The following is a 15,085-nucleotide window of genomic DNA, read 5'->3' as shown; positions in this document are numbered from 1 at the left end:
AAGAACAGAAAGTAGGTAAAAGGTTGTTTATTCTCAGGAGAAATATTTAAAAGCAAGCAGGGACACTAACCAATCAGACCATTGGTGGAGCTAAATAATCAGTCAGGGGCTCATTGACCGAATATTAGCCCTGTTTATTCCACCCTCATCTCTATTTAACCAGAGAACTAAAAGGAGAAGCTATGGAGGGAAAAGAAAGAAATATGATTCTTAGTGCTCTTGGCTTGCTTAGAGTAATGGCAGGACTGAAGCCCCCAAGACACAAAACCAGAGGTTCTAGCAGCTGTTCTGCCCCCTCAACAGAGGGGAACAACAGGTGTGACCCCAGAACTTTGAGAAGAAAGCAAGATGGGAGCTACTCCACCTTGAATTAATTTGCTCCAGGTTTTATCCCCTTAGATTATGATTTGTACCCCTCTGATGCTTTCATGAAGTTGCTGCCACTGGGAAACATGTCCAAGGCTCACCTTTACTCTGTAACAGAATCAGTGCTGAATCCAGAGAAGATTCAATCTGTTCCATTCTCCAGTATGACATGAGAATAAAGGGGTCCAGAGTCCAGGTCTTTTATTTTTTTAACCTGGACCCTGGGAGCCAAAGGACAATCCTGCCAAGGTTTATCTTCCTCCATTACTGGTCAATTGTTTTGACCTCTTGACCTTGCATCTGGCTAAGAATCCATGGGCAGCTCTAGGTTTGCACCATCCAGCAAATGTTGATCTAACCTTTTGGGTCTCCTGACACTATTATGAAATCTATTCCATCAGAAACTAAGTTTTTAAAAGAGGGAGAACTTTGCTTTTGTTTATTGTTTGTTGTTCAAAGAGTATTTATAGAAAATTGCAATATTACCCTTCCACGAGAATCAATCCACGTGTTGCCACTTTTACAAGCTAGGAGTGGAGAAAAGATATTCTTTGTTTTAGAACGAAGGTTCTAATACCCTATTCCTGTTTTTCAGTTTCCTGCTACATGCTTAAGAAGATCTTTTACTGTCCATTAATTTTGCTATAAAATATTTACAATAAATAAAACAAATAAATATTAATTTTGTCTGCATAATATCTTTCATGATTTCAAATGATTTTTTAAAATGAATCACATACATGCACAGGATTGTTTTGCTTACTTTCTATTTCCAGTCTTTAAAAACTGTTTTGATAAACTAAAAACATGTTTCCAACACTAAATATCTTTAAAACTTTAAAGGCCAAAACAAAATATGATAACAATAAAAAAAGGCAATGTTTAGTCCAAACAGACACATACTACTGTTAAAAATTAAAGTGGTTTTCGTTGGGATCTGCATCAGGGGTTTAACTGCATTTTCCAATATTTTTGCAGTCTGAATGTATCTGCTGACTAAAGTTAATTCTGTTAAATGGTATTTTCCCAAAGTTTTCCTTTTGTAGTTTCTAATTTGGTTTAATTTGGAGAAAGAACATTCGCCGTAGATAGAATGACAATGAAATATCATATTATAGTAAAACCTGTATATATGCCACTTTATTTTAAAATAAATGTTTCAGCCAATTCCCAGATACTTGTAATCTTTTTACTATCACTTGTTAATGAGTTTATGGAAAGCAGTAATACTTTTGTAAATGATTCATTATTCACTTGAAAACTTTTCTGCCTTCTGAGTGTTTATCATAATGAATCATTTAAATAAGTATTTTATTGAAAACAAATTAACTGAAGAAAGTTTTGCTTATTTTGAGTTGCATGTTGCAAAATTGTTATGATACTGACTTGATGAAAATTTGTTTTCTAATTATGTTTTAAATTAGGAAAGTAATATCTGCTCATGTTTCTTAGGAGGTTTAAACAGCTCCCCAATCACTCTCTTTTGTTAAAGTTTAAAACAAATTTTTTAAAGTATAACCCATATAGAAAAATTTACAAATCACAGGTGTACAACTCAGTGATTTATAACAAAGCAAACACCCCAATGAACAACCACGAAGGTCAAGGTAAAAAACATTATAAGTACCTCAGAAGTGCCCCTTTCCCTCCTCAAACACAACCATATCTTGATTTCTAACACTAGAGATGATTTTTTCTGTGTTGTACTTTATATAAATGGAATCACACTACATGAATTCCTTTCTGATATCTTCGTTCAACATAACGTTTATGAGATGCATTTTTATTATTGTATGCAGCTAATGACGTCCACCATCACTGCTTTCATTTCCTCGTGTGACCATACACGAGTAAGCTCTCCTACTACCAAGACATAGTTTGGTTGCTTCTAGTTTGGGGCTTGGGATGGTTAATTTTATGTCATTTGACTGGGCCATGGGATGCCCAGATACTTGGTTAAACACTTTGGATATTTCTGCAAGGGTGTTTTTGGAGGAGATTAACATTTAAATCTGTAGACTGAGTAAAGTAGATTGCCCTCCTAATGTGTGTGGGCCCTATCCAAACATTTGAAGGCCTAAACAGAACAAAAAAGCTGACCCTCCCCTGAGTAAGGGAGAATTCCTCCTGCCCGACTGCCTTCAAACTGGGACATCAGTTTTTTCCTGCCTTCAGACTCAAACTGAAATGTCAGCTCTTCCTGGGTCTCAAGCTTGTTGGCCTTTGGACTGGAATTATACCATCAACTCTCCTGGGTCTCCAGCCTGCTAACTCACCCTGCAGACCTTGGGACTTGCCAATTTCCTAACTGCATGAGCCAATTCTTCATAGTAAAATCTCTTTTTATCTATCTATCTATGGCCTATTGATCTCTCTCTATATATGTGTGTGTATATATATATATATATATATATATCTGACATATATATATATATATGGCCTATTGATCTCTCTCTCTCTATATATATATATATATATGGCCTATTGATCTCTCTCTCTCTCTCTCTCTCTCTATATATATATATATATATATGGCCTATTGATCTCTCTCTATATATCTGACATATATATATATATGGCCTATTGATCTCTCTCTCTATATATATCTGACATATATATATATATATATGGCCTATTGATCTCTCTCTCTATATATATATATATATGGCCTATTGATCTCTCTCTCTCTCTCTCTCTATATATATATATATATATATGGCCTATTGATCTCTCTATATATATATCTGACACATATATATATATATGGCCTATTGATCTCTCTCTCTCTCTCTCTCTCTCTCTCTCTCTCTCTCTCTATATATATATATATATATATATATATATATGGCCTATTGATCTCTCTCTATATATCTGACATATATATATATATGGCCTATTGATCTCTCTCTCTCTATATATATATATATGGCCTATTGATCTCTCTCTCTCTCTCTCTCTATATATATATATATATATATATGGCCTATTGATCTCTCTCTATATATATCTGACACATATATATATATATGGCCTATTGATCTCTCTCTCTCTCTCTCTCTCTCTCTCTCTATATATATATATATATATATATATATATATATATGGCCTATTGATCCTCTGATGAACCCTGACTAACACAGGGCTCTTATTAATAATATCACTGAACATTTTTGAACATGTCTTTTGGTATAGACGTGCATGTGTTTCTCTTAGCTACATATCTGGGAGGGGAATTGCTAAGTTGAAAGGTAAGCATATGTTCACCTTTAGCAGATACTGGACAACAGTTTTCCAGAGTAATTATGCTTGCTTTCTACCATCTCCACCCTGTCCACCAGCAGGGCATGAGTGTTCCCCTTGTTCCACACCCAAGACTGACAATTCTTCTTTTACTGACAATTCTTCTCTTATATTACTGACAATTACTGACAATTCTTCTTCTTTACTGACAATTCTTCTCTTATATTACTGACAATTACTGACAATTCTTCTTTACTGACAATTCTTCTCTTATCTTATATATCTTATATATATTATTATCTTTATTATATATATATAATATATATCTCATATATATTATTACCAAAGACAACTTTGGTGTTGGTCTTGTCAGTCTTCCAAATTTTAGCAATTCTGCTGGATGTGTACAGGTATTGCGTTTTGATTTTAATTTGCTTTTCTTTGATGACTAATGCAGTTGAGCACCTTTTCATGTATTTATTGGACATTTAACTATTTCCTTTTGTGCAGTGTCTGTTCAAATCTCTCGTTTATTTTTCTAGTTGGTTGTCTTTTCCTTGATATGTATGATAAAGTTTTTACACTGACTTTAGTGTAAAAAGATGATGTCCCCAAGATGACTGCTATAATATTTCCAGTCCCACAGGTTCTTCTAGAGCTTTGCCACTCTCCCATCAAGAGGTGGAATCTATCTCCACTTCTCTGGAACCTCAGGGGGCTTCTGTTGACTGCCTTGCCTAATAGAGTCCAGGGGAAGCAATGCTCTGTAGCAGCTGGTACTTTTTTTTTTTTTTTTTTTTTGCATTACGCGGGCCTCTCACTGTTGTGGCCCCTCCCACTGCGGAGCACAGGCTCCGGACGCGCAGGCTCAGCGGCCATGGCTCACGGGCCCAGCCGCTCCACGGCATGTGGGATCCTCCCCGGCCGGGGCACGAACCCGTGTCCCCTGCATCGGCAGGTGGACTCCCCAACCACTGCGCCACCAGGGAAGCCCAGCTGGTACATTTTTAAAGGATGCAATAGCCTCTCAAATTTTAGTCTAAGTCATAAAGGCAACATAGCTTCTGCCTGGTTCTTTTTTGGAACACATGTTTTTGGAACCCTGAACAATTATGAAAGGAGTCTGGCTACCCTGAAGCTGCCATCCTGGAGAACCCACCTGGGCAGGCTACATGGACATAGAGATGCCAAAGAATCCCTAGTCCTCATCTGTCCAGCCCTCTAGTCTTTACAGCTCAGGGACCAGACATGTGAGTGAGGGAGCCTCCAGGATGACCCCAGGCCCAGCCATCATCTGACTGCAACCTCACAAAATGCCTTGAGCCAAACCACCTAGCTGAGCCACTCCCAAATTCCTCACCCCCAGAAATTATGAGCGATAATGACTGTTGTTGTTTTAAGCCATAAATTCTGGGATGATTTGTTATGCAGCAATAAGAACCAGAATAATAACTTACTGTAAAACCAGTGAGGGTGATTAGACCCATAGAAAAAATGAAGAGAGTTGACTTGTCTCACTCAAAGAAAAATATTCCAAACATTAAAATCAAATCAATGTTCTATTTTTATTCTGTACAGCTACTTGAAATGATGTATATTTTAGTTTGCCTCATATCTGAGAAAAGGTTTTCTGTACAGATTTTTAATTTTTTTTCAGAGTTTTTATCTGGCATTCCTTTTTCTTGTTAACAGAAAAGATGATTGCTTTATATTTCGTATTGAAATCTACTTTCTTCTTGAAGACATTCTTCACAGAGTCCTCTGACTTTTTGGGGCTCACTGCTTCCTAGATTTGCTGCACAATCGTCAAACTGGGATTTCGTTTCAGTATTCTCTGGATTAGTGCCTTATGCTTTTGAATCTCATGCTATCCTTTCTCTTGGGTTCCTTGTATGTTCTGTTAGAACACATGCTTAAGTAATTTTTTAAAGATGCATGAAACATACAGTTTCTGTGTCATTGTGTATCTGTAATCTTCTCAGTTTTGCCTTTACATTTGATTGTCTGGACTCCAAATCTCTTTGTGTTTTATACGTTACGGCATTGTCTTCTAGCTTTCAGGGTTGCTGGAGGTTTGCTGTCCATCTTATACTTGTTCTTTGGCGGTAATCTACTTTTCTCCCTGGAAAGCTTCGGGATTGTCTCTTTAGCCCCCGTGTTCTACACTTTCTTCAGATGTGCCTATGTACAACTGAGGGTCATTTTATTCAAAATCTTGGTATTTGTTGGATTTTTTCAGTTTTTCAGACCTGAGTCTTTTTTCAGATCAAGGTACTTATGTATTTGATTACATCCTTCCTTCCATTGTTTTTAGAACTGCTTTTAAATAAACACTGAGCCTTTTTAAAAATCTATTTTTACTGACAATTCTTCTCTTATATTATCCATGTCTTTTTCTTTTTTATCTAGCTTTCTGGGAGATGTCTTCACTTTAAAAATCATGTCCGTAATTGGGGCTTCAACTATTTCCATTCCACTGTTTAGATCTTTCACTGAATTCTTAAAAATTCTGATAATCATTTCAAATTTCCAATAATCCTTTCTTGTTCTCTGATTCACTTTGCCCCCTTACCAGCCAGTACTTTTTTAAAGGATGCAGTAACCTCTTGAATCTCTGTGAAGATAATTAGATATTTTATAAGATATCTCCCATTATTTTTCCTCTGTTTCCTCAGAAGCCAGTCTGTGTTCACCTCAGTCTTTATCTTGCATCTCGTTGATTTTCCTCAAATGTCTGGTGATCCTTTGTTGACTATTCATATGTACTAAGAACTATATTGATAAATATAGGTTGACTGAGTGGATTTCACTAATAGGTGTGTTTACTCAGAAGGCCATTTTCTGAATGGGAAGGCTGAGTATAGCCCTGTGTAAGTGGGTGGCTTTGCCAGCCAAGGCTTCATTTAGCCAGCAAGTTCAGGGCCATCATGACTGCCCAAGGCAGAAGAGCTTTACCTGGGGGTAGAATTCCACTTCAGAGTGGAGATGGATTTATGTCCATTGTGGAGGCTCTAAAGCTGAGGCTAGACAATACTTCTTTCTGCCTCCACCCAAGCTCCCATTCCCTTCAGGAAGATCTTACTCTCTTCACAATGCAGTCATTGGTGCTCCAGCTAAGGATAAAGAGCTGCTCTGTATATGGAGTGGGAAGGGAGGGCCTGAGTGGCCCAGCTGTTCTGTGGTTTGTCTGTTCTGTGGTCAACTCCCCTGATCACTGCCCCAGGCCCTTGTTTGTTCTCTTTGCCCACGGGCCCCAAGCTTGGAGCCTCTCTAGGTAAGGATCCTGGCTGAAGACTTCACACTCGCATGTTTTGGCTTGTGCATGACTCTGCTTTGCTACATCAGTATGGTCCCATCTGCTCTCTGACTCCCTGAAATTTATCCAAGTCATTGAAGTTTCTGCTGTGGACATTCTATTTGTTTTCAGGATTCTAATAGACTTAGTCTTTATATATCATTATTGACATTTCAATAGGATCTTGGGAGAAGGGGTAGGCAAACGCACATGCTCTGTCTTTTTGAACTGGACCTAAAACGTTTTATTCAGTCATTAAAGCATTTCTACATTTCCCTAAAACAGAAAGAGAGGGTATAATTAATTGTATTAAATTTTCTAATGGAAAAACAGCAGGTCTAAAATGTCAGAAGAATTATCTTGTCCATTATCACCTTCCTAACAATTAGAGTAGCATAGCTGTTAAAAGCCTGGTCTTTGAGTCAGACAACTTAGGGCAGACTCTATGTTACTCCACTTACTAGCTAGGTGAAAATGTGCAATTACTTAAAGTCTCTGGGCCTCAGTTTTCCCGTCTGTAAAAAATGGGCATAATGATGCTCTTTTTGTGGGTTTTGTGATGATTCAAGTATTCAGCATAATGCCTGGAGTGTGGTAATCTATTAGTGGTAGCCAGTAGCAGCAGCTGCAGTAATATCACCATCACCCCAGTCAGGAGACATTTTCCCTGTTATTCTGTCTTCTCCTAGGAATTGTTGTTCTAATTAACCAGAGTTATGAGACCTTTATGGGTTTGAGTTTTGGTTGGTTGACCTTCAATCCCTGCCTCTGGTTTACTCTCCAGATTGCAGGGAGCATGGCGACGATAAGAGAGCACAAATTAAATACTGACGATGGAGCAGCATGAACATAATCAGAGCACCCAATGGTTTTATAGCAAAGATTTTCCAGCACTTATCTCATTTATTCTTTCAAAACATTTTGATGTATGTAGTTTAGGTATTTATTGGATTTATCCAATATACTTTTTTCTTTTCTTCTTCGGAGCAAGTTAACTTTCTGGGTGTCTGTTGTGGAAAACAGTAATAGTTTTCCCAAGTAACAGAGGATTTTCAAAAGACCCATTGGTATCAGTTGTATTCCTCCTGATACCCGGGCCTTTGTTCTAAATGATAGAAATACTTAGTTTTAAGAATTAAGACAGGAATGCCTTCGTAAACCTAGAATAAAAAGCACTGCCCTACTCTAAGAGTTTAAACTCTTTGAACTCTTCTTTTTTACATGAATCAATCCTACATAGAGCTCCAATATATAAAATAGAGGGAAGCAGAGCTTCCCTTGTTGAGGAGGGGTTGTGGACCAGAACTCTGCCCACTAGGCAGCCCCTCTGCCTTCAGCTACTGCCAACATGGTGGCTACAGTGTGGCTGAGTGGTGGCTTCTTGGGCTCTAAGAAACAGAGTTTGAAAACCATTGATCTGACTTATTCCAAGGACAAGTTTTCCTGTTTCTATGAAAAAGCTACCATTTTTGAGTGCCTTTTTGTTGTGCCCAGCCAATGTCCACAATAGTTTTAATCCTCCCAATTAACCACTCCTGGGAGGCATTTACTATCCCATTATTATAGTAAAGAAATCAAAGTCCAAAGAGGTGAGTAACTTACACAACATCCCACAGTTAACAAACAGAGGATTTGGCTTTTTACTCATGATTGGTTCCAAATTCTTTCTCCTGCCTCAAAATGAATAAGGAAATCTTTAAATTCCGTTCTAGCAATAAAATTTCATATTTTCAAGATACCTTTAATGAGCAGAGTACAAAACATTGATCAAAACAATAAACCCTGAGCCAAACTCAGACAGAGAAGGAATAATAAGTACAAACGAAACAGAACATTTGAGTGGACACAGAGAAATCAGTTTTAACTATTTGGCCAGCTTTCTCTAGTCACTGGCTTTTCCTAAATTTATTGTAGTGAGAAATATCATTTTTGATGTTTCCTTCCCAAGTATCTTTGCTTGGTTTCCTCTTTTTTCAATAGAAACCCTTGTTACTTACTTTCCGGCTCATGGCCATTGGGTTCTATTTGTGTATGGTTGATGATCTACTTTCAGACCTATTCATTTCTTTACTGAATTTTCTGGGCTCTCATAATGTGCAAGGCAGTGCATTAAGTGTCCAGAGTCATAATCCCTGGCCTTCAGGCACTTATCAACAGGTTGGAATGAGGGAGCCATACCTGTGTGAGATAGCGAGGAACACACACCACACAGGCACAGAGATTATGACAGGAATGCAGAGGTGGGAGGCGTCACTGTGCCTGGTCCAGTCAAGACAGGCTTTCTGTAGGAAAAGGAGCTTGAACTGAGCCTCCGGGATAGACGGGGCTTTGAGTGAAAGGAGAGGGGGAGGTGAGGATAATTCCAGGTGGGAAACAGGCAACCAGTAGGACCACCTGGTTGGAGAAGAGGGTATGTGTCCGTCAGAAGGTACTTAATGCTGACCCCATTGCACTATGGGAATGCAGGCCCAGAAACAGCACCTCATTCCTATGAGCTGATCTTGAGTCTTTGGAGAAATAAAAATTAGTGTTTCACAAAAGAAGAGAAAAGGGCACTTGCACTTACGATGTTTTTCCTTGTGTCCGTCCTTCAGGGAAGGAATTGTGTGGGTCAAGTTCCTCCTAAAACAAAACTTTGGGATTGTATTCATTTCCTAAGGCTGCCATTAAAAAAGTACCATAAACTGGATGGCTTAAAACAACAGAAATTTTCCCTCTCACTGTTCTGGAGGCCAGAAGTCTGAAATTGGGGTATTGGCAGGGCCATGTTCCCTCTGAATCCTGTAGGGGAGAATCCTTCCTCCCTCTTCCAAGCATCTGGTGGTTTATAAGCAATCCTTGGCATTCCTTGGTTTTTCAGCTACAGCACTGTAATCTCTGCCTCTGTTGTCAAATGGCTGTCTTCTCCCTGTGTGTTTCTGTTCCCTTCTTTTAAGGACACCAGTCATAGTGGACTAAACTCTTCCACCCCCGACTCCAGTATGACCTCAATTTAACTAACTACATCTGCAGCAATCCTGTTTCCAAATAAGGTCACATTCCAAGGCACATGGAGTTAGGGCTTCAACATATCTTTTTGGGGGATGCGAGTCAACACACAACAGGGATGAGCAGGACAACTGCGGACCTTTAAGATGAGAGTTCTGGCTGAAGAGGAAGAGTGAGATTTTTAAGGATCCGTTAGCATCTGCCTCAGAGACTGGTCCTCTGGAGGGCCCCCCCACAGACCACTTTTTGGCTCCTTGAAGAAAACAGTTTCAGATGAAACTAAAAGAGTGCTTTCCCCAGAAATCTGTGAAACTCTGGGGTTGTGAAGCAGAGAATGAAGCACAAATGCTGGGAGAAGGAGACAGGGGAGGAGAAGAGAGGAGAAGGGAAGGGATTCCCAAGTGGCTAAGAGTACTTGTTGGCGGTACTCAAGAGTATCATTAGTATGACTTTGTAACCACAGAGCACGATGGGGACAACATGGAGACTCCAATCCAACATCACTTCAATCCTCATGAGATATGGCCCAGCCAAACAGGAAGAATCTGGAAAGGGTATACAACTCGATTTGTAGAAGAGAGAATAATTGAGAAAAGTTAGCTATCACTTGGAGTAAGAGTAACATACCATATCTGCTACCACAGCTGATGACCTAATTGGATATTAGTTCAACTTGAACCCAGAGGCCAAGTTGCAAAACCAGTCCTGATGGAAAGATGCCTTATTGTCAGGGAGTCCATAAAAAGTACTTAGTAGGAGAATTATCCTGAATAACTGTGGGCACATGGGTCCTGGATAAAAATCTGATGGATAAAGAACCTCAGCTCCCTTAAGACACATCATAAGAGCTTTTGGAATAATCACAGGGGCTTTGGGGGAAGGTCCCACAATCACTATGCAGAGACAAGCCTGCGACGGATGTGTGAGTGTCTCCCCTCTTAGACAAGGAGTCTTTGCTCCCACCCCTGTCCCCACACCGTCGGTATTTGGAGTGTGGTAGGTCCTCATTGCTTGCCAAATACACAAAACCTGACTTCAATAAAAATAAAGCAGGGTGTGAACAGAAAGGCAACAACAAAGAAAAAATTCAGCAAAGGGTGGCATTTCACCTACAAATGTAGATAACTATTGCCCTCTATTAAGAATGTATAAGAATGAATAGAAAGACAAATAGGACAAAATTAAAAGTCTGGAAAGAGACAGAAGAACACATTTAAGGTATGAAAAAGGTGCTATCTCAAATAAATGGGGAAAGTTGGATTTTTTAGTAAAAGATGTTGGGACAACTGAAAAGCCATTTGGAAAAATATGAAATTGGATCCATACATCATACAGAATACCAGGAAAAACTCCAAATGGGCTAGAGATCTCAATGTGAAAAGTGAACCCATTTATTTTTCTAAGAAAACTTGGGTAAATTTCCAACCTAGTAGTTGGAAAGCCTTACGGTGACTCACTGTTCAGAAGAAATAAAGAAACAGGTCGATAAACTTGTCCACGCACTAACACTACCTTTTGTGTGGCAAAAGTCAAAAGACAAATGACAAACTGGGAGAAATACGTACAACTTATATCAATAAGGGACTAAGCTCCCAAATAGTTAAAGCACTCTTTAAATAAAATATCATCAACAATAAAAGAAAAATTAACAGAAAAATGGGTAAAATGTACAATCCATGAGAAAAGGAGATGGCCTTTAAAAATATGTTCAACCAGACTTGTAATAGGAGAAATTTATATTAAAATTATATTGAGCTATATATTGATATTATACTGAGATTGGTGAAAACTCCGAGTTGAACAATACTTTCTGTTAGCTGGGCTTAGAGCATCTGGCACTTCACATATTGCGGGTGGGAGTGCAAAACAGTACAAGCTCTATGGAGAGGAGCTCAGCAACAGCTCACCAAGTTACATATGCATTTACCTTTTGACCCAGCTCCTTGGAAATCCCCTAAAACACATCTACCTCCACCAATATAAAACATATTTGTATAAAGCCATTAACTGCAGAATTATTTTGTAATAGCAAAGGATTAGAAAGAGAAATGTCCAAGAATGAAAACCAATGAGGTGAATAAACTAGTACTAAGGGCCTAGAACACAATGGAGTGCTTGGCAGCCATATAAAAAGAATGAGAGAGTTCTGTAGACACAGATTGTTCTACAGGATACACTGCTAAGCGAAAAAGGGTGCAAAATAGTAATGTGCTATGCTATATTTGTGTATGAAATCAGAGGAAATAAGAATATAAATATACATACACAAATATACTATACGTTCATGCATGTATGTGTGTCTAGGTGTTCTGGATCTTTTGTAGAAAGAAATACTGGAAGAATAAACCGGAAACTATGGTCACCTATAACAGATGTGAGTAGGGGGCCAGGGAAGGGGGAATAGGAATGAAAATGAGACATCTGTGAGAAAGACTTTTTATATCATTTTGATTTTGAACCATGAAAATGTGTTACACAGTAAAAAATAAAATCAGGCAAAAAGGAAAAAAAATGAACACATTAACTGGATCATTGAACAACCATCAGAAATCAGAGAGATTCCTCAGTTGAAACTTTCTCCATAAAATGATAATTACTATACAAGCCCTCTGGCACTCAGCAACCTCTGGAAATATTAATAAATATGGGGGATGAGCACTCGGCCCAGGTGCCCCATAACAGGCATAACAGGCATAACAGGAATTGCCTGGAAAGAGCGACGGTAAAGACTGCTGGCTCTGGAGACATGGAAAACTTGGGTTGAATCTGCCACTTGCCACTTCCTGGAAGGTGAGTTTGAGGAAGTAACTTAAAAGTGTCCATCAACAGATGAATGGATGCAGAAGTTGTGGGATATACATACAACAGAACATTCTTCAGCCTTGGGAAAGAAGGAAATCCTGCCATTGGCAATACCACGGATGAACTCTGAGGGCATCATGCTAAGTGAGACAAGTCAGACAGAGAAAGACAAAAAAGCCAAACGTATAAGAACAGAGAGTACAGTGGGCCCAGGGAGGGGGGGGAGTTGGGGAGATGTTGTTGAAGGTACCAATTCATAACCAGTAGACAGATTAGTCCTAAAGGTCTAAGGCATGGCATAGGGATTATAGTCAAAAACACTGTGTTATAAACGTCAAAGTTGCTAAGGTCTTAATTGTTTCCCACAAAGAAAGAAACGATAATTATGTGACATGATAGAAGTTTAAGGTGATGCTACTGAAGTAATCATAGGGTAATATATAAATTTATCAAAATCAGCACAGTGTACACCTTGAAACTTAATCTCTGATCCTGTTTCATCACCTGTAACACGGGTACCATATGGATTAAGGGAAATATTGCACAACATTGTCCCTGGTTCACACAAAATTAGCCCCATCCCCCCTCTTTGTGGAAAGTCTACAAATCCCAGGGACAAGAGGTGACCGTGTAAGCAAGCAGGACCCTATGAGGCCTCCCCAGAATAGAACCCACCCATGTTGTCTGCCGGCCTTTTGTCTGTAGGAAAACTTTAGTCAAAGAATAAATTTAATCAGAGAAGTGAGAAAATGCAGAAAGAAAGGAAAACAGTCAAACAAGACAAAATAATACTTTAGCCATTAAACAAAGTCAAGGACCTTTAGTTCTTCCTCAAGGACCATAAGTACTATTCTGAGCCACGTCCTTTGAGCTGTTTTGCAGCTACTGAAACCCCACCAGGTGGGAGAAGTGAACTGTCTGCTGCCCAGAAGCACGCAGATCCCAGGCCAGTTGGAACCAGCAGGTTGATGTTGCCGACTCCCACTTACCTCACCACCAACCAATCAGAAGAATGCCCACGAGCTGATCACGCCCTGCTCCCTGAACACTGTAAGACTCCTCACTAAGCCATCTTGGGCGGGACACACAGTCTTGAGGGCATTAGCCGGCTGTGGCCCCCCTTTGCCTGGCAAAGCAATAACGGTACTTCTTTCTACTTCACCCAAAACTCTGTCTCTGAGATTGAATCTGGCACCAGTGTGCAGAGGCCGAATCTCAGAAACAGCCATGATATCAGGAGACCCACAGCCTAGGGAGGAGAGGGACTCAGGAAGGAAGTGCACTTTGCTTTGTGGTACAAATGGCAGTTCAGGTGCTGGTCGCCCAGATCTGGCAAACACTGGAAACAGAAAGTTCCCCTGGAGAGCCTGCAGAGCGCAGGGCACCGAGAATACCTGTCCAGGGACCCAGAATTTAAACCCAGTCACTTCTGGCCTCCACTGCCTGCTTCGTTTTTCCCCTGCAGCAGTTTCCCTTCCTCTCTGGAATTCTCCAGAAATGGCTGTGAAAGAGTTTAGATTCCTTTGTTCTCTTTTGACCTTTGACTAAGAAAAGTGATTCAAAGTCTGCTACAGTGCAAAAAATGAGCTTTGAAAAGTACTTGCAGGAGATCTGAAAATCTTTGAGCTCAGTTTGGATGTTATCAAGGACCAGACCTGGGATTAGTTTTGGTTTGGGGGTTCTTTTTGTTTGTTTTTTTATAATTCTTTCTTTCTTTATTTATTTTTGGCTGTGGGTCTTCATTTCTGTGCGAGGGCTTTCTCTAGTTGCGGCAAGCGGGGGCCACTCTTCATCCCAGTGCGTGGGCCTCTCACTATCGCGGCCTCTCTTGTTGCAGAGCACAGGCTCCAGACACGCAGGCTCAGTAGTTGTGGCTCAAGGGCCTAGTTGCTCTGCAGCATGTGGGATCTTCCCAGTCCAGGGCTCAAACCCGTGTCCCCTGCATTGGCAGGCAGACTCTCAACCACTGCACCACCAGGGAAGCCCTGGGATTCGTTTTTTATTTATATAATTTTGTCTCAGGAAAAGGCAGAAACACAGATGCACCTCCTGCACAAACTGTCAAGGTTTGTGCAACTGAGGGACAAACGTTGGCCAGGGATGTCGACAGAAAGCAAGGGGCCCCTGGTCTTGGCTCCAAAGTCAAGTCGCTTTCAGTAGATACTGATTCCAGGTATGGAATCAATTTCTGAGTCTGGCTGGTTAAGGAAGAAGAGAAAAGAAACCGAAAACTATAATGTTTAGGTAAATCAGTCTTGAAGACACACTGATTGACTGATTGATCATTTATTCATTCATTCATTTTACTCATCAAATAAACATGTATTGAGTACCTGTTACACCAGCCTGCATGCTGGTTGGGGAAGACAGAAACAGAGAAACCTGATTAAGGTA

The sequence above is a fragment of the Leucopleurus acutus genome, assembly GCF_964270905.1.
Source record: "Leucopleurus acutus genome assembly, chromosome: 10".
NCBI classification, from domain to species: domain Eukaryota; kingdom Metazoa; phylum Chordata; class Mammalia; order Artiodactyla; family Delphinidae; genus Leucopleurus; species Leucopleurus acutus.
This window is presented reverse-complemented; position numbering follows the sequence as displayed.